We start from the raw sequence: 24,931 nt of genomic DNA on the forward strand, positions 1-24,931 counted from the left end.
TAGCGTCCGCATTACTGAAGATGCCGCACCGATCCGCCTGTCGATCTCACGATCCACTCTTCCCTCACTCGTGAACAAGACTCCGAGGTACTTGAACTCCTCCACTTGGGGCAGGGTCTCCTCCCCAACCCGAAGATGGCATTCCACCCTTTTCCGGGCGAGAACCATGGACTCGGACTTGGAGGTGCTGATTCTCATCCCAGTCGCTTCACACTCGGCTGCGAACCGATCCAGCGAGAGCTGAAGATCCTGGCCAGATGAAGCCATCAGGACCACATCATCTGCAAAAAGCAGAGACCTAATCCTGCAGCCACCAAACCAGATCCCCTCAACGCCTTGACTGCGCCTAGAAATTCTGTCCATAAAAGTTATGAACAGAATCGGTGACAAAGGGCAGCCTTGGCGGAGTCCAACCCTCACTGGAAACGTGTCCGACTTACTGCCGGCAATGCGGACCAAGCTCTGACACTGATCATACAGGGAGCGGACCGCCAAAATCAGACAGTCCGATACCCCATACTCTCTGAGCACTCCCCACAGGACTTCCCGAGGGACACGGTCGAATGCCTTCTCCAAGTCCACAAAACACATGTAGACTGGTTGGGCAAACTCCCATGCACCCTCAAGGACCCTGCCGAGAGTATTGAGCTGGTCCACAGTTCCACGACCAGGACGAAAACCACACTGTTCCTCCTGAATCCGAGGTTCGACTATCCGGCGTAGCCTCCTCTCCAGTACACCTGAATAGACCTTACCGGGAAGGCTGAGGAGTGTGATCCCACGATAGTTAGAACACACCCTCCGGTTCCCCTTCTTAAAGAGAGGAACCACCACTCCGGTCTGCCAATCCAGTGGTACCGCCCCCGATGTCCACGCGATGCTGCAGAGTCTTGTCAACCAAGACAGCCCCACAGCATCCAGAGCCTTAAGGAACTCCGGGCGGATCTCATCCACCCCCGGGGCCTTGCCACCGAGGAGCTTTTTAACTACCTCAGCAACCTCAGCCCCAGAAATAGAAGAGCCCACCACAGATTCCCCAGGCACTGCTTCCTCATAGGAAGACGTGTTGGTGGGATTGAGGAGGTCTTCGAAGTATTCCCTTCACCGACCCACAACATCCGCAGTCGAGGTCAGCAGAACACCATCCTCACCATACACGGTGTTGATAGTGCACTGCTTCCCCTTCCTGAGGCGGCGGATGGTGGTCCAGAATCGCTTCGAAGCCGTCCGGAAGTCGTTTTCCATGGCTTCCCCGAACTCCTCCCATGTCCGAGTTTTTGCCTCCGCAACCGCTGAAGCCGCACACCGCTTGGCCTGTCGGTACCCGTCCGCTGCCTCAGGAGTCCTATGAGCCAAAAGAACCCGATAGGACTCCTTCTTCAGCTTGACGGCATCCCTCACCGCCGGTGTCCACCAACGGGTTCTAGGATTACCGCCACGACAGGCACCAACTACCTTGCGGCCACAGCTCCAATCAGCTGCCTCGACAATAGAGGTGCGGAACATGGTCCACTCGGACTCAATGTCCAGCACCTCCCTCGTGACATGTTCAAAGTTCTTCCGGAGGTGGGAATTGAAACTCTCTCTGACAGGAGACTCTGCCAGACGTTCCCAGCAAACCCTCACAATGCGTTTGGGCCTGCCAGGTCTGTCCGGCATCCTCCCCCACCATCGCAGCCAACTCACCACCAGGTGGTGATCGGTTGAAAGCTCCGCCCCTCTCTTCACCCGAGTGTCCAAAACATGAGGCCGCAAATCCGATGACACAACTACAAAGTCGATCATGGAACTGCGGCCTAGGGTGTCCTGGTGCCAAGTGCACATATGGACACCCTTATGTTCGAACATGGTGTTCATTATGGACAATCTGTGACGGGCACAAAAGTCCAATAACAGAACACCACTCGGGTTCAGATCCGGGCGGCCATTCTTCCCAATCACGCCTCTCCAGGTTTCACTGTCGCTGCCAACATGAGCATTGAAGTCCCCCAGTAGAACGCGGGAATCACCCGGGGGAGCACTCTCAAGTACTCCCTCGAGCGAATCCAAAAAGGGTGGGTACTCTGAGCTGCGGTTTGGCGCGTAAGCGCAAACCACAGTCAGGACCCGTGCCCCCACCCGAAGGCGGAGGGAAACTACCCTCTCGTCCACCGGGTTGAACTCCAACGTGCAGGCTCTGAGCCGGGGGGCAACAAGAATTGCCACCCCAGCCCGTCGCCTCTCATTGCCGGCAACGCCAGAGTGGAAGAGAGTCCAGCCCCTCTCGAGAGAACTGGTTCCAGAGCCCTTGCTGTGCGTCGAAGTGAGTCCGACTATATCTAGCCGGAACTTCTCAACCTCGCGCACTAGCTCAGGCTCCTTCCCCCCCAGCGAGGTGACGTTCCACGTCCCAAGAGCTAGCTTCTGTAGCCGAGGATCGGACCGCCAAGTGCCCTGCCGTCGGCTGCCGCCCAGCTCACAATGCACCCGACCTCTATGGCCCCTGCTATGGGTGGTGAGCCCATTGGAGGGGGGACCCACGTTGCCTCTTCGGGCTGTGCCCGGCCGGGCCCCATGGGGACAGGCCCGGCCACCAGGCGCTCGCCATCGTGCCCCACCTCCGGGCCTGGCTCCAGAGGGGGGCCCCGGTGACCCGCGTCCGGGCGAGGGAAATCTGGGTCCTTTATTTTTATTCGTCATGAAGGTCTTCGAGCTGCTCTTTGTCTGATCCCTCACCTAGGACCAGTTTGTCTTGGGAGACCCTACCAGGGGGCGTAAAGCCCCCGGACAACATAGCTCCTAGGATCATTGGGACACGCAAACTCCTCTACCACGGTAAGGTGGCAGCTCACAAAATAACACCCCTCCAAAAATAAAAGTGTATTTTGTGACGATGATGTGTTTAAAACGCTGCACACATGATATAAACAAAGTTTGTCTAGGGGGCTTTGACTAGAATGACAGTTATTTTTATTTTTCACCGTTTCTCCATTGTTAGCTAGCTAGGTAAAAAGCTCACTGCTGTCTCGTCCGACATGCCTTCCCACTTTAAATGCTCCCACATGACATATGTACTGCGATGAAACGCATGGTCAACTTTCAAAATTGACCAAGTTATTCATGTTTTTGACGTGTTTGGAGTGAAATGTTTTCATACTTTTAATGTGTTCTCTCAGTGTGTGTTGCAGTGGCCACAGATGTTCATTTCTTCTTGTCGCGCTGACTCGCCATGTTTGTTTAGGTTTGGAAAGCACACAGAATGTCGTCACCAACTATTATTCACAAATTAATTTGTGAATCAAAAAGCAATTTTATTTTCGCTTTTTGTCGACAAATTGTTGTACCCCTAGTGTGAAAGCTGTGTGGAGTGTGTGACAAGCTTATAAAAACCTAAAATGCAAATAGTAATTATAAAAATCATGAAATAAAGTATCCCTACTTGGCAAATATTCACCTCCCACGGGGGAGACCTACGATAATCAAGGACACACTGCACGTTATTAATTTGGTACATATTTACTGTTCTTTTTGTAGCAGTGGGTTGTTGTTTTTTTACTCAACTGCAGAAAGTATAAAGGTGACAATGTTTAATCAATCAAAGTTTATTTATATAGATCTTAATCACAAGTGTCTTAAAGGGCTGCACAAGCCACAACGACATCCTCGGCTCATCAGGGTAAGAAATAACTCAACCAATAGGAACAATGACAAACCTCGGAGGGGACTGCAGGTGAATAATGATCTCAGAGTCGGTGGTGGACAAAATGGAACACATTTTAGCGATATTACGGAGATTAAAAAGAAGGCTGTTTTAGTAACACTCTTAATGTGCAACTCAATTGAGAGAGTTGGGTCGAAGATAATATCGAGATTCTTTACCAAGTCACTTTGTGTAATTGTTTGGTTGTCAAATGTTAAGGTGTTTTGATTAAATAAGTGTCGGTGTCTAACAGGACCTATAATAAACATTTCCGTTTTCTTAGCGTTTAGATGCAAAAAGTTGATAGACATCCATTGTTGAATTTCATTTAGACACGCCTCCAGGTGACTACAATCTGGTGTGTTTGCTAGCTTTAGGGGCATGTAAAGTTGGGTGTCATCAGCATAACAGTGAAAGCTAACACCGTGTTTGCGTATGATGTCGCCTAGAAGAGTGCAGAGCCAAGAATCAAACCCTGTGGAACTCTGCACGTTACCTTAACATATTCCGAGGTCACATTGTTGTGGGAAACACACTGCATCCAGTCAGTAAGTTAGGAGTTAAACCAAGAAAAGGCTAAGTCTGACATACCAATACGTGTTTTGATACGTTCTAATAAAATGTTATAATCGACTGTATCGAAAGCTCATAAATAAGTAGCAGCAACATGGATGACGCATCAGCATCCATAGTTAGCAATAGATCATTAGTAATTTTTGCGAGGGCTGTCTCCGTAGAGTGATTTGCCCTGAAACCGGACTGAAAGGGTTCACAGAGATTGTTAGACGCTAAGTGTTCATTTAGCTGCTGTGGAACCATTTTTTCGAGGATGAAGGTGGGACACTGGTCGGTAGTTTACCATGAGGTCAGAGGAAATTGATACGTTTATAATATTTAGCACTGATGGTCCTAATATTACAAACAGCTCCTTGGTAAGTTTCCCAGGAAGTGGGTCAAGTAAACATGTTGTTTGTTTTGTCCCATTTACACGTCGCAGGAGTTCCTCTAATGTTATTTCATGAAAAAGAGAGAGACTATTTTGGAGGGAAATATCTGTCGTATATACATTTGTATCTGTGTTGATAGAACCCGGTTGTAGCTGAGACGCGTTGTTTTTAATCTCCTTTCTAATGAGTTAAATTTTCTTATTAAAGAAATTCATAAAGTCATCTGCCGAGTGGGTGGAGCTACTGGGAGGAGTAGCTTGTTGGGTTAGCGATGCTAAAGTACTGAACAAATATTTAAGATAGTTTTTATTGAGGCGGATGAGATTGGATTAGTAATTAGCTTTAGCTAGGGTAAGCATGCGTTTGTAAGTTATTAAACTATCACTCAATGCTTGATGGAAAACCTCAAGTTTAGTCACACTCCATTTGCATTCTAACTTTCTACATGATAGTTTAAGAGCTCTAGTTTCTTCTGTAAACCAGGGGTACGCCTTTTAGGCGCTTTTTTTTTTTTTAGCTTTAGCAGTGCTACACTATCAATGGTGTCTCGCGCAGGGCATCGTTAAAGTTGTTTGTGAGGTTATCGATTGAGCCCACATAATTTGGGAATGGCGCCATTACCGAAGGAAGTAGGCCAGCGGGAGTCATATTTGTGACAGCATTAATGTTGCGGCTGCTAAAGCAGTGGTTATTTGTAGCTAATTGACAATGAGTCAGAACTTCAAATTTTATAAGGTAATGATCGGACATCAGTTTAGTGTACGGAGTATCATAACTTTGGAGGTGGTGACACCCCGGACAAGGACAAGATCTATTGTATTACCGTTGCGATGCGTGGGTTCATTTATTATTTGTGTAAGACCACAGCTATCAATTATAGTCTGGAGCGCCACATACGGAAGAATCTGATGGCGTATTTATATGGATATTAAAATCCCCCATTAAAAGTATATAATCTGCGTGCATCACTAGATCAGCGACAAACTCTGAAAATTCACTGATAACGTCCAAATAGGGCGCAAGGGGCGGTAGATAGCAGCCAGGTAGAGAGGTAGCGGTGTGGCAGACCTCACTGTAAGCACCTCAAATTATTTATATTTACTACTTGGATTAGGGGTAAGGTTAAAGTTTTTCATCCATCATCCATTTTCTACTGCTTGTCCCTCATGGGGTCACGGGGGATGCTGGAGCCTATCCCACCTGCATTGTATATCAATGCGACCCCTTCACCCCTTTTAAGGGGACGGGCAAAATGGGCATTCGTATAGTTAGGAGGAGATGCCTCGTTAAGCGGGAAAAATTAATCTGGTTTGAGCCAGGTTTCGCTGAGACCAATTATGTTAAGATTGTTTTCTCTAATGACCTCATTAACTAATAATGTTTTGGGAGACAATGATCTGATGTTTAAAAAGCCCATATTATAGGTAGTGGGCTATTTTGAGGAATTTTTGTTATTGGTATCCATAGTAGTGATATTAATAACGTTACCTTTATTTTGTGTAGTGCGCCTTAAATAATTTCGATCATATCTAGGAATTGATATGACGGGAATCTTCAGATTGTTTGCTTGGTGCTGCGATAGATTGAACGCACAGTTACTACAGTAAAAACATTATGTGAGTTGTGTATTATTCTACGGGAAATGCTATGTGTGCAGGAATTTTCCAGCCATGCACTGGTTAGTTCTATCTTAACTGACTCCTCACCCGGACTAACAGACACTGTAATTGCCTGTGTCTGAGCTTGCGCTTGTGTAGTTAGTCAAGTGTGACTCAACCAGTAATCTATGTTGATAGGTAGAGTGATGCGATAGGGTGAAGGCCGTCCCTCATCAGCAATTGTATTTATTGTATTTGTATTTGTTGTATTTATTTGTACACAAGTATTTATTTTTACACAATTATTTTTATGATATCAAATAGGGGATGGTAATATAAAGTAGCCTCAAAATTATATTGCAGTATTTTTAAGAAATACTGTTTGGTGTTAGGGTTTTGAATTGTAACCATTTCTAAAAATTCAGACATAAAATGAATTGTATGAAAACCAAAGCAATTTTCCCATAGTAACTAATGTAAATCCAATTATGTTCATTCCAGACACCCCAAAATATTTACACAACCCATTTTATAGTGACTTATTTCTTGAATTCAGTAGTCTTTCTTTAATAAAATGCTGAAACTTGCAAATTTCTTTGGCCACATGATGTCTTATTTTGCAGTTGTACTCAATAAGATAAACACAGGGACTAAGTCACCAACGTGTGGGAGTCTTTGTTAGGGTGTTTGATTTCACAGAACAAATGGACTAGTATGTTACATGCAAAGTTTGGCTGTACAATAACTGAGACCGGGGCACAGTTTTTTTAAAATAGCCTAATCATACAAAAAAATGTATCAGGTGGGATGGCTTTATGTATTATGTATGTTTGTGCCAACAACATTGAAGGACACATCCCAGCTACATGATACATGCAACACTTCCTGCGCCCTTATTATGATAACAAGTTAGATTGAAAAAAAAAAAAAAAAAAAAAAAAAAAAAAAAACCATACTACTTGATCTCGGGTACCTGTAATTGTGTCTTGACACTGAATGTTGTTAGCACTTTAACTAGATCAGATAGTAGAATCACTATGATTCTACTAGTGGACTGATCTTCTGATGACGTGGAAACAGATGAATGAAGCAAGATAACCATCAGCATCATCTCATGGTTTTTTCCCTCTAGTTGGTGGATTTGTGTTGTGTGTGCGTGCGTGTGTATGTGTGTGTATCCTCTGTTTTTCCTCTGGGTCATGTCAGGGATAGAGTTGCATAGAAGTGGGTCAGCCAGTGCCACCAGGGAGCATTTCTAGCTCCCTCCTTGGCTAGAGCCCACTACGGCCAATGTAAATATTTGCATCCTAAGTTATGTATGCATATAAGCTGCCCCCTGCAATACGGTATTTTCTAAGTGTCTGTACTGGGATGCATTGGTCCTTTTTTTAGTTCACGTGACCTGACCGTATGTTACTAGGATGATCATTGCATAGATGTGAAGGTAAAACTAATAACGAAGTTTGTTTGGGCTCTGTTCACCAATGATTTGTTGTGTCAGACTGTCTCAACTAGATGGACACAGTGTCCCTGTTGGCTTAACATGTAATCCATGATTTGAAAATAGTTAACTGCTAACCAGAACATTTGGTGTCAAATAGTTTGTCAAAACAAAATATTTCAGTAGTATTTTTGTATGCCGCGGAGAAGAACCTTGAAGACAGAACCAAAGCAGATGTCAATAAAACACTTTAAAACATTATCGACGGCAGGTAAAAGCTGTGGAAAGCTATCCATTCTCCAATAGACCAGACCGCATGTACTAGGGACAGTTATTAGTGTGTAGTAGAGATGTCCGATAATATCGGGCTGCCAATATTATCGGCCGATAAATGCTTTAAAATGTAATATCGCAAATTATCGGTATCGGTTTCAAAAAGTAAAATTTATGACTTTTTAAAATGCTGCTGTACGGAGGGGTACACGGACGTAGGGAGAAGTACAGAGCGCCAATAAACCTTAAAGGCACTGCCTTTGCGTGCTGGCCCAATCACATAATACCTACGGCTTTTCACACACACAAGTGAATGCATGCATACTTGGTCAACAGCCATACAGGTCACACTGAGGGTGGCCGTATAAACAACTTTAACATTGTTACAAATATGCGCCACACTGTGAACCCACACCAAACAAGAATGACAAACAAATTTCGGGAGAACATCCGCACCGTAGCACAACATAAACACAACAGAACAAATACCCAGAACCCCTTGCAGCACTAACTCTTCCGGGACGCTACAATATACTTCCCCTGTACCCCTCCCCCCCACCTCAACCCCGCCCCCCCCAACCCCGCCCACCTCAACCTCCTCATGCTCTCTCAGGGAGAGCATGTCCCAAATTCCAAGCTGCTGTTTTGAGGCATGTTCAAAAAAATAATGCACGTTGTGACTTCAATAATAAATATGGCAGTGCCATGTTGGCATTTTTTTCCATAACTTGAGTTGATTTATTTTGGAAAACTTTGTTACATTGTTTAAGGAATCCAGCGGGGCATCACAACAAAATTAGGCATAGTAATGCGTTAATTCCACGACTGTATATATCGGTATCGGTTGATATCCGAATCGGTAATCAAGAGTTGGACAATATCGGAATATCGGATATCGGCAAAAAAGCCATTATCGGACATCTCTAGTGTGTAGCATTCTCTTCCTGAATCTGTGTTTCCCATACATGTTTTAATTAGTGGCAGCCACAAATAGATACACATTAGGGCTGCAACTAACGATTATTTTGATATAATAATAATAAATAAATTTAGGAATGTGCTTACTAACAACAATGACGACTAATTCATTCATGTACCGTATTTTTTGGACTATAGCTAGTCCGAAAAATACGGACTAGCTATACATTCATTCGCACCGGCCGAAAATGCACAATAAAGAAGGAAAAAAACATATATATGTCGCACTGGAGTATAAGTCGCATTTTTGGGGGAAATTTATTTGATAAAACCCAACACCAAGAATAGACATTTGAAAGGCAATTTAAAATACATAAAGAATAGTGAACAACAGGCTGAATAAGTGTACGTTATATGACGCACAAATAACCAACTGAGAATGTGCCTGGTATGTTAACGCAACACATCATGGCAAGAGTCATTCAAATAACTATAACGTATAGAACATGCTATACGTTTACCAAACAATTTGTCACTCCCGATCGCTAAATCCCATGAAATCTTCCTCCCCGGTGTTGCCTCTGGTATGTCCTTTCTTTCTGCTGCTCGATTGCCGTTCTCTGCTGCATATTTCACTACGTCCAGCTTGTAATCTGCAGTATATGATTTCCTTTTCGGTGCCATTTTTGTTCAGTCCTTCTCAATTTTTATAAGTTACCGCCAATGTTGATGTGATCCATTTTAATAGCTACGACAGTAGCATATAGCATATAGCAGTTAGCATCCCATGACCCACAATGCACTTCTGCCATGACCCTCCCCCACCGAATTCTTATTGGTTGACGTGTGAGTGACGATTGCTGACATTTGCTTAGTCTCTTACGCGAATGAGATAAATAACAATATTTGATATTTTATGGTAATGTGTTAATAATTTCACACATAAATCGCTCTGGAGTATAAATCGCACCCATGGCCAAACTATGAAAAAAACTGCGATTTATAATCCGAAAAATACGGTATATGTATTTTACTGTAACTGTATTGCTCATTCAGCTGTTACAAACATTTAAATTACTATTAAAATGTTGTCCATTTAAAAAAAAAGAAAAAAAGAAAAAGCAAATTGCTAAAAAAAACAAAACAATTAACTTGGTTATGTATTAAAAAAAACTGTTAAAATAGCAGCAATAATAATAAAAAAAAATAAAATCACAAAATCTAACTTCCTTAAAAAGAAATAAAGCATTTTGTGAGGATGTTTAAAAAGCTGCACACTGGTATATTGACTATTGATTAACTATTGGCAGTTTTAGCACTCTGTTAGACTCTATGTGTAGAATTGTATCTTTGATTGATTCTTAAAATGTTGGCTATTTAATAGATTGTATGTTTAATCTTATGATACCTCCGCATTGGTGCCTGTCTGCACGCACATGTGGTTCACATTTGTTATTGTGCCCTTTTTTATGACATTGCAAATTGACGCTGCTTTAAAAAGTACTCTAATTGATGTAGACAATGTTTAGCTGGCTGACGTTGGCCTAAAATGATAGTTGAAATTATTTTTTACACAACTTCGTCTCACACTTGTTAGCTAGTTAGCAAGGCATAAGCTAACACTCTTACCGAGGCTTAGAACGCGTCCTCTCTCCAGACGTCAGACATCATACCTCCGCTTTAAATGCTCACGTATCACAGATGTACTGCCATGAAAACAAGGTCCGCTTTGCAAAATGAGCAAGTTATTCATGTTTTTAACAAGAATAAGAGGAAATGTTCTCACACCTTACATGTTATCATTGGCAATGTTTTTGTGAGTGGCGGTGCTGACCCGCTTCTGCCCGGGAAAACACGAGTGATGACGTCACGACTATTGTCGACAAATATAATTGTCTGCGAAAATTTTATTGTCAACAATGTCGACTAATCGCTGCAGCCCTAACACATAACACACCTTGTGTGTTATGTGTTGGAGCAGGGGTCTCCAACAAGTAGCTCATGAGCTACCGGTAGCTCACCGGTTTATTTTGAGTAGCTCACCAAAGGGTCAAAAAATGGCTTAAAATCCTCAGTACTTGTATAACTGTTCAATTCAGGCTTTATGCCTCTATTTCATGACAAATTACTACAAAATAGCAGTACAATTTAAATTTTGCCAGTAATAAAAATAAAACAAAATCATTTATTTTTGTCAAACTAGCTCAAATAAAAAAATAACTACAAAGAAATTTACTCTCAAATACAAGATGCAGATGAACTAAATATTTTTGTTAATTATTTAATTTAAAATGTGAGTTGTGGATACCCACATTTTGTAAAAGTAGCTCTCAAACATTCGTTTTGAAGACTAATCAAAGCAATCTAGGTACTTTTTTTTGTAATCAAAAAAAGCGATTTTATAAGTTGAGACTTTTGGATACCCGAAAATAAAAGTGTACACTGACAAAGCTTAACCTTTTGTTACTATAACAATCTACAAGGTTAATATAGTCTGCTTCTCTTTCTTTCCCTCCATTTATCTGCTTTTTTTGTATTTCAAGTTATCATCACATATATGTATTGTTGCATTTGAACAATTGCATTGTTGATAATAGAGGTAATTATTGTTATTAATCATTATCAATAGTACTATTTCTATTGGTATTTCTATTGCTCCATTTGTAGTGTAATAATGTCCATTGTCATTTCTGTATTATTATATATTTCACTAACTGCTTCTTTGTTATCACTTTTACCATCATATTTGTACATATCCTATTTGCTGATGTTGTTCTATTGTTGTTGTTGTTGTTATTGTTGTGTTTGCTGTTGTTGTTGTTGTCATCTCTGTCTTATCCTCCCCTTGTCCCCACAATTTCCCCCTCCGTCTTCCTTTTTTTCTCCTTCTATCTCCTCCTGCACCGGCCCGGCTGCACCAAAAAGTAATATAAATCCATTTAATAAAGTAAAATACAAATAAGGCAACAAGAGAAGTATCCCACACTTATCTTTTGTAAAGTGAATTTTTGCAGCCGATATGGGCATCTACATCAACAACATGATTTGCCTGAGAAGCTGGACAGGACAAAAAATAAATAAAGTGCAGATCGCTCTTCTCGGTGAGCACCGGGTGCTACGAACCGCCCTCTTTGAAAGGCACTGTAAATTCTATGTTGAGGGACACAGCTAAACTAGCTGAAATTATCACAATTGTGTCCTTGCGTTTCAGAGACACACATGATTTGGCCAGCAATCGAATTAGAGAGAATACATGTGAACTAGAGTGAGAATCTTTGGGCACCTCACAATTTGATAACGAATATGATTCAGGAGCTACGATTTGATTAAAAATCGATTATTGATGCATATTTAATTTTTTATGTACATTGATGCAGTTTTACATTTCTTTTCGTTTCCCCAGATAAGCGTTTTTATCACTTGCAACTTCCAAAATCAATTCATTTGGAATAAGAAGCAATTAAATTAATTTCCACATTAATTAAATTAAGGGCAGCACGTTGGCACAGGAGTTAGTGCATGTGCCTCACAATACGAAGGTCCTGAGTAGTCATGGGTTCAATCCCGGGCTCGGGATCTTTCTGTGTGGAGTTTGCTTGTTCTCCCCGTGACTGCGTGGGTTCCCTCCGAGTACTCCGGCTTCCTCCCACCACCAAAAACATGCACCTGGGGATAGGTTGATTGGCAACTCTAAATTGGCCCTAGTGTGTGAATGTGAGTGTGAATGTTGTCTGTCTATCTGTGTTGGCCCTGTGATGAGGTGGCGACTTGTCCAGGGTGTACCCCGCCTTCCGCCCGAATGCAGCTGAGATAGGCGCCAGCACCCCCCGCGACCCCTAACGGGACAAGCGGTAGAAAATGGATGGATGGATGGATTTATTAAATTAATGAAAATGTGGGCAAAACTAGGCCATAAGTGCCCGATAGTAAAGGATCTGGTCGGATGAGGATTTGTTGAGGATTGGTTTGGCTGACTGTCGGCATTACTTTATTTACAATAAATATAAATCCAGTGAGGGTTGGACTCCGCCAAGGCTGCCCTTTGTCACCGATTCTGTTCATAACTTTTATGGACAGAATTTCTAGGCGCAGTCAAGGCGTTGAGGGGTTCCGGTTTGGTGGCTGCAGGATTAGGTCTCTGCTTTTTTGCGGATGATGTGGTCCTGATGGCTCTTCAGCTCTCACTGGATCGGTTCGCAGCCGAGTGTGAAGCGACTGGAATGAGAATCAGCACCTCCAAGTCCGAGTCCATGGTTCTCGCCCGAAAAAGGGTGGAGTGCCATCTCCGGGTTGGGGAGGAGACCCTGCCCCAAGTGGAGGAGTTCAAGTATCTAGGAGTCTTGTTCACGAGTGGGGGAAGAGTGGATCGTGAGATCGACAGGCGGATCGGTGCGGCATCTTCAGTAATGCGGACGCTGTATCGATCCATTGTGGTGAAGAAGGAGCTGAGCCGGAAGGCAAAGCTCTCAATTTACCGGTCGATCTACGTTCCCATCCTCACCTATGGTCATGAGCTTTGGGTTATGACCGAAAGGACAAGATCACGGGTACAAGCGGCCGAAATGAGTTTCCTCCGCCGGGTGGCGGGTCTCTCCCTTAGAGATAGGGTGAGAAGCTCTGTCATCCGGGGGGAGCTCAAAGTAAAGCCGCTGCTCCTCCACATCGAGAGAAGCCAGATGAGGTGATTCGGGCATCTGGTCAGGATGCCACCCGAACGCCTCCCTAGGGAGGTGTTTAGGGCACGTCCAACCGGTAGGAGGCCACGGGGAAGACCCAGGACACGTTGGGAAGACTATGTCTCCCGGCTGGCCTGGGAACGCCTCGGGATCCCCCGGGAAGAGCTGGACGAAGTGGCTGGGGAGAGGAAAGTCTGGGCTTCCCTGCTTAGGCTGCTGCCCCCGCGACCCGACCTCGGATAAGCGGAAGAAGATGGATGGATGGATGGACAATAAATATATTGATTATTGACGTTTACTAATTGATTCTGTGAACGTCCATGTCCAAATTGCGATGCATCTAAAAATCGATTATTTCCCCCCACCTCTAATGTGAACGGAGACTGAACATAGAAGCGAGAACAACGAAGAGACTAAACTTTTTTGGAAATATGACCGTTAGTGCATGTAATTGTCTCACCTAAATCTAACTCACTGTAGGAACTAAACATATATACATGTTGCCTCTGTCTTAACTGAAGCCAGCTTAGCAGGTTTGAATGTTTTTGTTATTTTTCTTAAGCCGCTGCACCTCTTCTGAAGTCTTCCTCCCAGGGAAGGCCCACCTCGCTCTTTAACTCCCCCAATCACCAGTGCTTACTGCATGTGATACAAAAACAAGTTGCTTCCAACCACGTTTGTCGCCCTGGGCATAGCCTTATTATCCCACTGTCTGCTGCTAGGCCAGGTAGATGGCTCAAAGTGCACGTCTGTTTATTATTTACAGTCACTTCCTCCCTCACAGCTACTTCCTGTGAAAAGCTCAAAGACTCAAACTGTCATCGTGTGACTAAGGAGTCAATTTTTCCTCCCTCCATACAGATAAATATTCTCTTCAGAGGATGACGCTGCAGGCGGAACATTTAAAGAGAGGTAACTAACGTCATTTGCTTAGTGAGGTCGCGCCCACTAACCCTTTTGAGTCGAGTCCAGTTTCCTGCTTGTTGTGGCAGCGTGTGCTGCTCATCTGTATGTTACTCACAGCATCTGTTTTACTCACGAGATACGAGCCTGCGGGAAAAGACATAGTTTCCATGGTGACAGCCCTGCTCCTTGCCCATGCCCCCGTTTTTACCAACCGTTGTTGTAAAGTAGAATTTGTACATCTAATTTCTCCTGACTAGTGGAGAATGTGTCTGATGCAGACTTCCACACAGATGTCTCTGTTTACAGTTACGAATGACAGTGTACCTATTTTTATACTGTACACTGACGCTAAGATTCTGATTTATCGTCTTGTTTCCTAGATACGGCAATTCCAAACTATTTGTTTGGCTAATCCGTCCTTGTTCACTGCTAGAAATGTGGTTCTTGTAGAAGTAGTTGAAGCGGTGTTGCCGCAGCTAGCATAGCTTGTCCTCTGCTTTCCCTGTGTTTGTTCTCACTATATCTGCATTTTAGAACCGTCTTTACATTATTTAACATTAGGGATGTAACAATATGAAAAATAATATCATGGTTGTCACTAAATGCGTTAAAATGTTAATATCGGAAATTATCGGTATCGTTTTTTTTATTATTGGTATCGTTTTTTTTTAAATTTTTTATTCATTTATTCTTTTTATTAAATCAACATAAAAAACACAAGATACACTTACAATTAGTGCACCAACCCAAAAAACCTTCCTCCCCCACTAATTCACACTCATTCACACAAAAGGGTTGTTTCTTTCTGTTATTAATATTTCTGGTTCCTACATTATATATCAATATATATCAATACAGTCTGCAAGGGATACAATCCGCAAGCACACATGATTGTGCGTGCTGCTGGTCCACTAATAGTACTAACCTTTAACAGTTAATTTTACAAATTTTCATTAATTACTAGTTTCTATGTAACTGTTTTTATATTGTTTTACTTTCTTTTTTATTCAAGAAAATGTTTTTAATTTATTTATCTTATTTTATTTTATTAATTGTTTTTAAAAGTACCTTATCTTCACCATACCTGGTTGTCCAAATTAGGCATAATAATGTGTTAATTCCACGACTGTATATATCGGTATCGGTTGATATCGGTATCTGTAATTAAAGAGTTGGACAATATCGGAATATCGGATATCGGCAAAAAGTCCCTAGTTGTCACTAAATCACAAAATGTAGCATAGTTATCATTATTACCTCGGTATTGTTGAATGTGCTCAAAAAGTACTCCAACACACTTATAGCCAAGTTTTATTTTAAGCATTAAAAACAATAAATAAATAGCCACATAATATACATTCTTGGCAGAATAAAAGTTGTATAGGAATGTTTGGCTACTTAAAAACGTTATTTTATTTGAGTGTTTAAATATGTTTATTTCCTTTCGTCTTAATTTGTAAAAGTTTTAAGTCTTTTTTAAAGTGTTGACGTTCATGTGACGTCACACAAATTAATTTCCTGTTGTCATATTCCATCGAATATAAATAATCTCTCAGCCTGTAGGTTTTATGTACACAATTGAATAAATTAGTTGCTCAGACAGTAATGTGTTTTTAGAAGTTTAGATTGTGGAATGTTTTTTAATGAGAAAATAGGTTAATGTCTCTTGTATTCATGTTAGAATGTAAGCTTGTTTCCCAGTAAATGAGCAGTGTCACCGGTCCATGAGTTTATAAGTGTTAGCAATCACAGTTTTACAATAATTTTAATTTACCGCGGTAATACTAACTGTGGTGAGTTCTAATGCGGTTTGTCATTATATCGCTTATCGTTTAATGCCTATGTCATCCATTTTCTACCGCTTGTCCCTTTTGGGGTCGCGGGGGGTGCTGGAGCCTATCTCACATAATCAATATTTAGACGTGAGTACTTTGATTCAGAATGGTACACGTTCCAATTTTGATCCATTGACAAATCAATCGTTTTCCCCACCTTTTCCTATTTCAAATTGTTAAATATTTGTGTAATGTGGGATTTTGAAGTGTTTAATGTTGATGCTGTGTTCCTTCTGAGAAACAATCAGCTTCTAAAATAACCACATTTGTCACATAAATCTGAGATTGCGTTGCAGCGTGCTTTAGAATGTTGATTAATGCCGTTGCCTCGTCGCTCTGTTCAATCCTTTTCCTTTCGGTTTGTGTAAGATACTATACCAATTTCTCTTTGTAAGTTGATTTATTGTATTTTGATGTTAAACTCAAAGCTTAGATATTTGCCACACATCTCTGCAATGTATAACCTGTCAAAGAGAGAGCACTGTATTAAACTCACAGAGGGTATTTTGGAGTCAGATTGGCTGTTTAGGGTTTAGAGGGGTTGCCATATAAGTGCACTGGGAGGATTAACTCCAGCTTCTGAAGTCAGTGCCTTGGTCAAGGGCAACGGCAAGAGTACCGCTTGGGGCTGTAATGAAACTCACTTGTCAGTAGCAGCAGCAGCAGCTGGACGACTTCTTGTAATGCGGCGACACTTAGCAAACACTGATCCTCTCTGCTGCTCTATCTGCACAGCTGCTGAATCTCAAAAAGCCTAGAGAGGGTTTATCAAGATTTGGCTCTCAACTTTCACTTTCATCCTAAAAGGGAATCTTGTTTTCGACCTGCGTGACAGCTCCAAAACAGTCTTCTTATTCCCATCTTTGTGTCATCTCTGCTTGCCCACATCACTAAATCATTAAATCCTATTACATGTTCACAGCGGAAATGTATGTCCTTACCAGCCATCTAAAAAGAAGCCTGACACAAGTGGTTATCCGTCTAGGACAATAGAATACCACTGGAACTTCGATATAATTTCAGACGAGTCAGTGTACAGTAGAGACGCAACGGTACTCTGTAAAATATCGGACCATTCGGTCAGCCCTGCACGGGACAATACACCTTGTGGGCCACGGATTTTGCAAGTGGAGCACAGAAGAAAAAAAATACATAAATAATTTTAGCAAGCACTAGCATAGAAATTGAAAGACAACTATTCACCTTAGGCTTTTTTCCACCGCAGGAACTTTTTTAGGAACTTTTCCAACTTTTTTAGGAACTTTTCTTTTTATCCGGATAAATAAAGTTCTCCTTGTATTTCCACCAAAAACAACTCGGGTGCATTTAATTCTTCAGGAACTTTTTTAAGTTCCTGACAGCAAGGTGGGACTTTTGGAAATTCCTGAGGAACCTTCAATAAATACCACTAGTATTTCAACAATTTTAAATAAAAATAACAAATTTTATAACGATAAACGCTCAGCATTTCTGGGAGTCTAAAGACAGTGGGTTGGCCTCTACTGACCTGGCCTGGACTGCCATGGACGGTGGGCATCCGCATGATTGGATGTTGAGTCTGCAGCTGAATCCATTGATTGACAGGGAAATGAGCAAGTCATCGATTACAAAAAAGGATAGCATCGAGGGGCATTTTCCAAGTTTTATTCCATTGTTCCGAGTTCATCTGGAAAATTCTCCAATTCTTTTAGTGACTTTTTATTTAGGAACGACAATTGACAAATCTCACATTTTTTTCTGGTGTTAATGGCTACTGTACTCCTGTATGGAGAGACTTGAATTGCGTTGAGTGGTGCTGCGAGTAGAGCTGCAGCTATCGAATATTTTAGTAATCGAATATCCCGATCAATTAATTGAGTAATCGAATAAATACTTTTTTGCTTAAAAAATGTCCAGCTTCTCAGGCTAATCATATTGTTGATGTAGATGCCCATATCGGCTGTACAAATTTACTTTACAAAAGAGAAGTGTGGGATACTTCTCGTGTTGCCTTATTTGTATTTTGACTTTATTAAATGGATTTATATTATTATTTGGTGCAGCCGGGCCCGAGCAATATTTTTGCTTAATTAAGGTTTGATTATACATGTTAAGATGTGCCCTCAATTATTGCGTTTGGCCTAATTGTCTTTTATTTCCTAAACGCCTGTTTTCATTATTGAAGGCTGACACGCACAGCTGAAATGCGTCCGTGGTTGATTGTGCCCATTTGTGTGTGCTAATAAAAACAGGTGCGCTCACAGCCCTATGTGTTGTGTGGCGTGACTGCATAAACAAAGTTCTTGTCTCTCGTGCGTTTTTGATGATTATAATACGGTGCCGTTTAAATGGTGGTTTCTCCACGCAAATCCGCTTAGCTGTTTTCAACCTGCCAACAATACATAAACAATATAAAAAGACAAACCACTTAATAATGACGACAACCGTTTTACATTTTAAGAATGCAATACAGTTCATTGCATTCTTTGCATGAAAAATAATAATCAATGTTAATTTTACCATCATAGCATGTTTGAGATGAAAACACATATACATAAAATTACTTCAAAATTAATATTCCCTGAGAAAGTTAAAATAAAACTATATTCTTCGTATTAAAAATAAAACAAGAAAAGTTTTCATTATATCAAACATAAAAAGTGGATTAGGTAGTGCCTTTTAGGGCTGTGAATCTTTGGGTGTCCCACGATTCGTTTCAATATCGATTCTTGGGGTCACGATTCGATTCAAATTCGATTTTTTTTTCAATTCAACACGATTCTCGATTCAAAAACGATTTTTTTCCCGATTCAAAACGATTCTCTATTCATTCAATACATAGGATTTCAGCAGGATCTACCCCAGTCTGCTGACATGCAAGCAGAGTAGTAGATTTTTGTAAAAAGCTTTTATAATTGTAAAGGACAATGTTTTATCAACTGATTGCAATAATGTAAATTTGTTTTAACTGTTAAATGAACCAAGAATATGACTTATTTTATCTTTGTGAAAATATTGGACACAGTGTGTTGTCAAGCTAATGAGATGCGATGCAAGGGTAAGCCACTGTGACACTATTGTTCTTTTTTAAATTTTTATAAATGTCTAATGATAATGTCAATGAGGGATTTTTAATCACTGTTATGTTGAAATTGTTACTAATATTGATACTGTTGTTGATAATATTCATTTTATTTGCTACTACGGATAATTTAAACAAAAACTCGTCAAAACAGCCCAATACTTATAATATGGGCTTTTTAAACATAAGATCATTGTCTCCCAAAACGTTATTAGTTAATGAGGTCATTAGAGACAACAATCTTAACGTCATTGGTCTTAGCGAAACCTGGCTCAAACCAGACGATTTGTTTGCGCTAAATGAGGCATCTCCTCCTAACTATACGAATGCGCATATTGCCCGTCCCCTTAAAAGGGGTGGGGGTGTCCCACTAATATACAATGAAAACTTTAACCTTACCCCTAACCTAAATAATAAATACAAATCGTTTGAGGTGCTTACTATGAGGTCTGTCGCACCGCTGCCTCTCGATATGGCTGTTATCTACCGCCCCCCAGGGCCCTACTCGGACTTTATCAATGAATTCTCAGAGTTCGTTGCTGATCTAGTGACGCACGCAGACAATATAATCATAATGGGGGACTTTAATATCCATATGAATACCCCATCGGACCCTCAGTGCGTGGCGCTCCAGACTATAATTGATAGCTGTAGTCTTACACAAATAATACATGAACCTACGCATCGCAACGGTAATACGATAGATCTAGTGCTGGTCAGGGGTGTCACCACCTCCAAAGTTATGGTACTCCCGTATACTAAAGTAATGTCCGATCATTACCTTATAAAATTCAAAGTTCTGACTCATTGTCAACAAACTAATAATAATAATAACTGCTATAGCAGCCGCAACATTAATGCTGCCACAACGATGACTCTTGCTGACCTACTGCCTTCGGTAATGGCACCATTCCCAAATTATGTCGGCTCTATTGATAACCTAACTAACAACTTTGACAATGCCCTGCGCAAAACCATTGATAGTATAGCACCGCTAAAACAAAAAAGGGCCCCTAAAAGGCGCACCCCATGGTTTACAGAAGAAACCAGAGCTCATAAATTATCATGTAGAAAGTTGGAACGCAAATGGCGCGCGACCAAGCTTGAGGTTTTCCATCAAGCATGGAGTGATAGTTTAATATCGTATAAACGCATGCTTACCTTAGCTAAAGCTAAATATTACTCAAATCTCATCCGCCTCAACAAAAACGACCCTAAATTTTTGTTTAGTACAGTAGCATCGCTAACCCAACAAGGGACTCCTCCCAATAGCTCCACCCACTCGGCAGATGACTTTATGAATTTCTTTAATAAGAAAATTGAACTCATTAGAAAGGAGATTAAAGACAACGCATCCCAGCTACAACTGGGTTTTATTAACACAGATACAACTGTATCTACGACGGATACTGCAATACAAAATAGTCTCTCTCTTTTTGATGAAATAACATTAGAGGAACTATTACGGCGTGTAAGTGGGATAAAACAAACAACATGTTTACTTGACCCACTTCCTGGGAAACTTATCAAGGAGCTTTTTGTATTATTAGGTCCATCAGTGCTAAATATTATAAACTTATCACTTTCCTCTGGCACTGTTCCCCTAGCATTCAAGAAAGCGGTTATTCATCCTCTGCTCAAAAGACCTAACCTTGATCCTGACCTCATGGTAAACTACCGACCGGTGTCCCACCTTCCCTTTATTTCGAAAATCCTCGAAAAAATTGTCGCACAGCAGCTAAATGAACACTTAGTGTCTAACAATCTCTGTGAACCTTTTCAATCCAGTTTCAGGGCAAATCACTACGGAGACAGCCCTCGCAAAAATGACCAATGATCTACTGCTAACGATGGATTCTGATGCGTCATCTATGTTGCTGCTTCTTGATCTTAGCGCTGCTTTCGATACCGTCCATCATAATATTTTATTAGAGCGTATCAAAACACGTATTGGTATGTCAGACTTAGCTTTGTCGTGGTTTAACTCTTATCTTACTGACAGGATGCAATGCGTCTCCCATAATAATGTGACCTTGGACTATGTTAAGGTAACGTGCGGAGTTCCTCAGGGTTCGGTTCTTGGCCCTGCACTCTTTAGTATTTACAAGCTGCCGCTAGGCGACATCATACGCAAATACGGTGTTAGCTTTCATTGTTATGCTGATGACACCCAACTCTACATGCCCCTAAAGCTGACTAACACGCCGGATTGTAGTCAGCTGGAGGCGTGTCTTAATGAAATTAAACAATGGATGTCCGCTAACTTCTTGCAACTCAATGCCAAGAAAACGGAAATGCTGATTATCGGTCCTGCTAAACACCGACATTTATTTAATAATACCACCTTAACATTTGACAACCAAACAATTACACAAGGCGAATCAGTAAAGAATCTGGGTATTATTTTCGACCCAACTCTCTCCTTTGAGTCACACATTAAGAGTGTTACTAAAACGGCCTTCTTTCATCTCCGTAATATCGCTAAAATTTGTTCTATTTTATCCACTAGCGACGCTGAGATCATTATTCATGCGTTCGTTACGTCTCGTCTCGACTACTGTAACGTATTATTTTCGGGTCTCCCTATGTCTAGCATTAAAAGATTACAGTTGGTACAAAATGCGGCTGCTAGACTTTTGACAAGAACAAGAAAGTTTGATCATATTACGCCTATACTGGCTCACCTGCACTGGCTTCCTGTGCACTTAAGATGTGACTTTAAGGTTTTACTACTTACGTATAAAATACTACACGGTCTAGCTCCGTCCTATCTTGTCGATTGCATTGTACCATATGTCCCGGCAAGAAATCTGCGTTCAAAGAACTCCGGCTTATTAGTGATTCCCAGAGCCCAAAAAAAGTCTGCGGGCTATAGAGCGTTTTCTATTCGGGCTCCAGTACTATGGAATGCCCTCCCGGTAACAATTAGAGATGCTACCTCAGTAGAAGCATTTAAGTCCCATCTTAAAACTCATTTGTATACTCTAGCCTTTAAATAGCCCTCCTGTTAGACCAGTTGATCTGCCGTTTCTTTTCTTTTCTCCTCTGCTCCCCTGTTCCTTGTGGAGGGGGGGGGGCACAGGTCTGGTGGCCATGGATGAAGTGCTGGCTGTCCAGAGTCGGGACCCGGGGTGGACCGCTCGCCTGTGCATTGGCTGGGAACATCTCTGCGCTGCTGACCCGTCTCCGTTCGGGATGGTGTCCTGCTGGCCCCACTATGGACTGAACTCTTACTATTATGTTGGATCCACTATGGACTGGACTCTCACAATATTATGTCAGACCCACTCGACATCCATTGCTTTTGGTCTCCCCTAGAGGGGGGGGGGGGTTACCCACATATGCGGTCCTCTCCAAGGTTTCTCATAGTCATTCACATCGACGTCTCACTGGGGTGAGTTTTTCCTTGCCCTTATGTGGGCTTTGTACCGAGGATGTCGTTGTGGCTTGTGCAGCCCTTTGAGACACTTGTGATTTAGGGCTATATAAATAAACATTGATTGATTGATTGATTGATTTTTGTTTCACTACTTTTGGTTTGTTCTGTGTCGTGTTTGTGTCTCCTCTCAATTCCTCTGTTTATTGCAGTTCTGAGTGTTGCTGGGTCGGGTTTGGTTTTGGAATTGGATTGCATTGTTATGGTATTGCTGTGTATTGTTTTGTTGGATTGATTAATTTAAAAAAATAAAAAATAAAATAAAAATAAATAATAATTAAAAAAAAAAAGAGAATCGATTCTGAATCGCACAACGTGAGAATCGCGATTTGAATTCGAATCGATTTTTTCCCACACCCCTAGTGCCTTTAATACTGCAATTGAAATGTGCAACCAGTAGTGAGTAGCGTCAGATTTACCACCCGTCTGAGCACCCACTGGCAGAAATGTAGATCGGCGCCTATGCTATAGAGACTATAGTTGTTGCAAGTGCAAGCTATCCAAGTAGCATGTGGTTGCATGACTTGAATAACCTGAATAACTTTGCACGACTACTTTTGCGTGGTTATTAATTAAAGACCAATTGAACACGACAGCTCGGATAGCGTTGTTAGTTTTCAACTCCTTTGGGCGGCATTTGATGACTTAGCGGGTGTGAGAAAACACATCCTGGTTCTCATAATGAATTTGATAATAGATGACCCTCAATCGGATGCTTTCTCGACAGGTGCTTCAGCATCGAACTTGTGCTATTGTGGTATGCGAGCTACACTTAGCTATGTTTGCATACCACTGCATTTTCTTTCCATTTTAGTGTGAAGTGTTCCCACACCTTAGACAACTTTTGTCACTTCTTAATTCCTTCGTTTTGCTATGGCTCTTGTCCACTTCTTTCTGCGGCGTCTGCCATTGCGAGTTATGTTGGCGAAAAGGTTATCTAAACTCGAGTGTATTTAAAAGAGCGGTGTTGTGCAGTGCAGGGGGCGTGTGATCTGTGACGTAAACACGCTGTGCAATACCTAAACAGTCCGTGCGTAAAAAAAACTTAACGACGTATCAAGGCAGCAAAAATTCCTCGAATATGTTTTGTAATCAAATTACTCGAGTTACTTGAGGAATCGTTTCAGCTCTCGCTGCGAGCCTCCACCGTTCAAAAGCACTCACTCACAAACGGTCACACTAGCTTAACACAGCAGCCCCCGCTTGCGTTTCTACCCTTTGAAAGACCAGCAGCCGCCACTTCCCTTTTGATATTTTCACATTGCACGTTTTGCAGATTGTTGTCTGCGGGTCTATCTTGAATAAATTGAAGTACGTCCACATTGCAGACATGCCGCCTCAGCTCCAGACAATCGCATCTTCTTGCTTATCGGCAGTGCTGTTTCGGTGATAAAAGTATTTTGGTGGACATTTCCTGTGGCCAAAATGTTGGTGCTTCACTAGAAATTAGGCAAGCAAGCAATATTGTACATTGCACTCATGCTGGTGTCTAAGTAGGCTGTTTAGAATGCAAAGGCAGTCAGTGTACTTCTCATGACTTAATACACCGTACATACTAGCTCACTTTCATTAATTACAATTTACTTCCATTTCTTTTTTTTCTGTGGGTGCATCTTCAACAAATCCTGTGTTTCTTTATTAGCTGCATGTCCTTTGTGGTCGTGCTCTCGTGATTATCAAGAAAAATTCTTAGTTTGTGAACCCGTTCTCAAAAAATGGCAATAAAACTATTCTGATTCTGATTCTGATTCTGATTAGCCAGTTACGTTTTACAGACTGTACAGACCACTCTGGTCACCAGCTGAAATGAAGTGCACCAATACTTTTGACGCTTTTAGTCTTATTCTCAGACTCATCTGTTAACGCTGTTTATTTCCGACTCAACTGCAGCTAGACTTTTCCATATCAAAACTGACAACAATTTTCAGATAGCAAATTGACAAGCAAGGCGTGCACAGCATAGAGTGCACGAGACATACTTTGTCATTCCATTGCTTACACTAGCAAGACACTTGTTATCTTGGAGGTGTGTTTAGTCTCCTTATCATGTTGGGAAACGGTCATGCAGACCAGTATCCCAAAGGGGGGGATCATGCTCTGCTTTACAATGTCACAGTACATATGGAATTCATATATCTCACAATGAACCAAGTCCCATTTA

General features: G+C 41.6%; 1 protein-coding gene across 2 annotated transcripts in view; it reads left to right on the forward strand.

Annotated features, from left to right (window-relative positions):
- Positions 1-24,931, forward strand: part of galnt1 (UDP-N-acetyl-alpha-D-galactosamine:polypeptide N-acetylgalactosaminyltransferase 1) — a 139,000-nt gene that overhangs the window by 14,746 nt on the left and 99,323 nt on the right. Inside the window, exon 1 of one of the 2 annotated variants that reach the window (XM_061954818.2) lies at positions 14,332-14,444. The exons of the other annotated variant lie outside the window; for it this stretch is intronic. The gene's annotated coding sequence lies outside the window, so the exon portion shown is untranslated. Of the gene's footprint in view, positions 1-14,331; positions 14,445-24,931 lie in introns of those variants that run through there. 2 annotated transcript variants of the gene reach the window in all.

Source organism: Nerophis lumbriciformis, linkage group LG04 (assembly GCF_033978685.3).
Source record: "Nerophis lumbriciformis linkage group LG04, RoL_Nlum_v2.1, whole genome shotgun sequence".
Lineage (NCBI taxonomy): Eukaryota > Metazoa > Chordata > Actinopteri > Syngnathiformes > Syngnathidae > Nerophis > Nerophis lumbriciformis.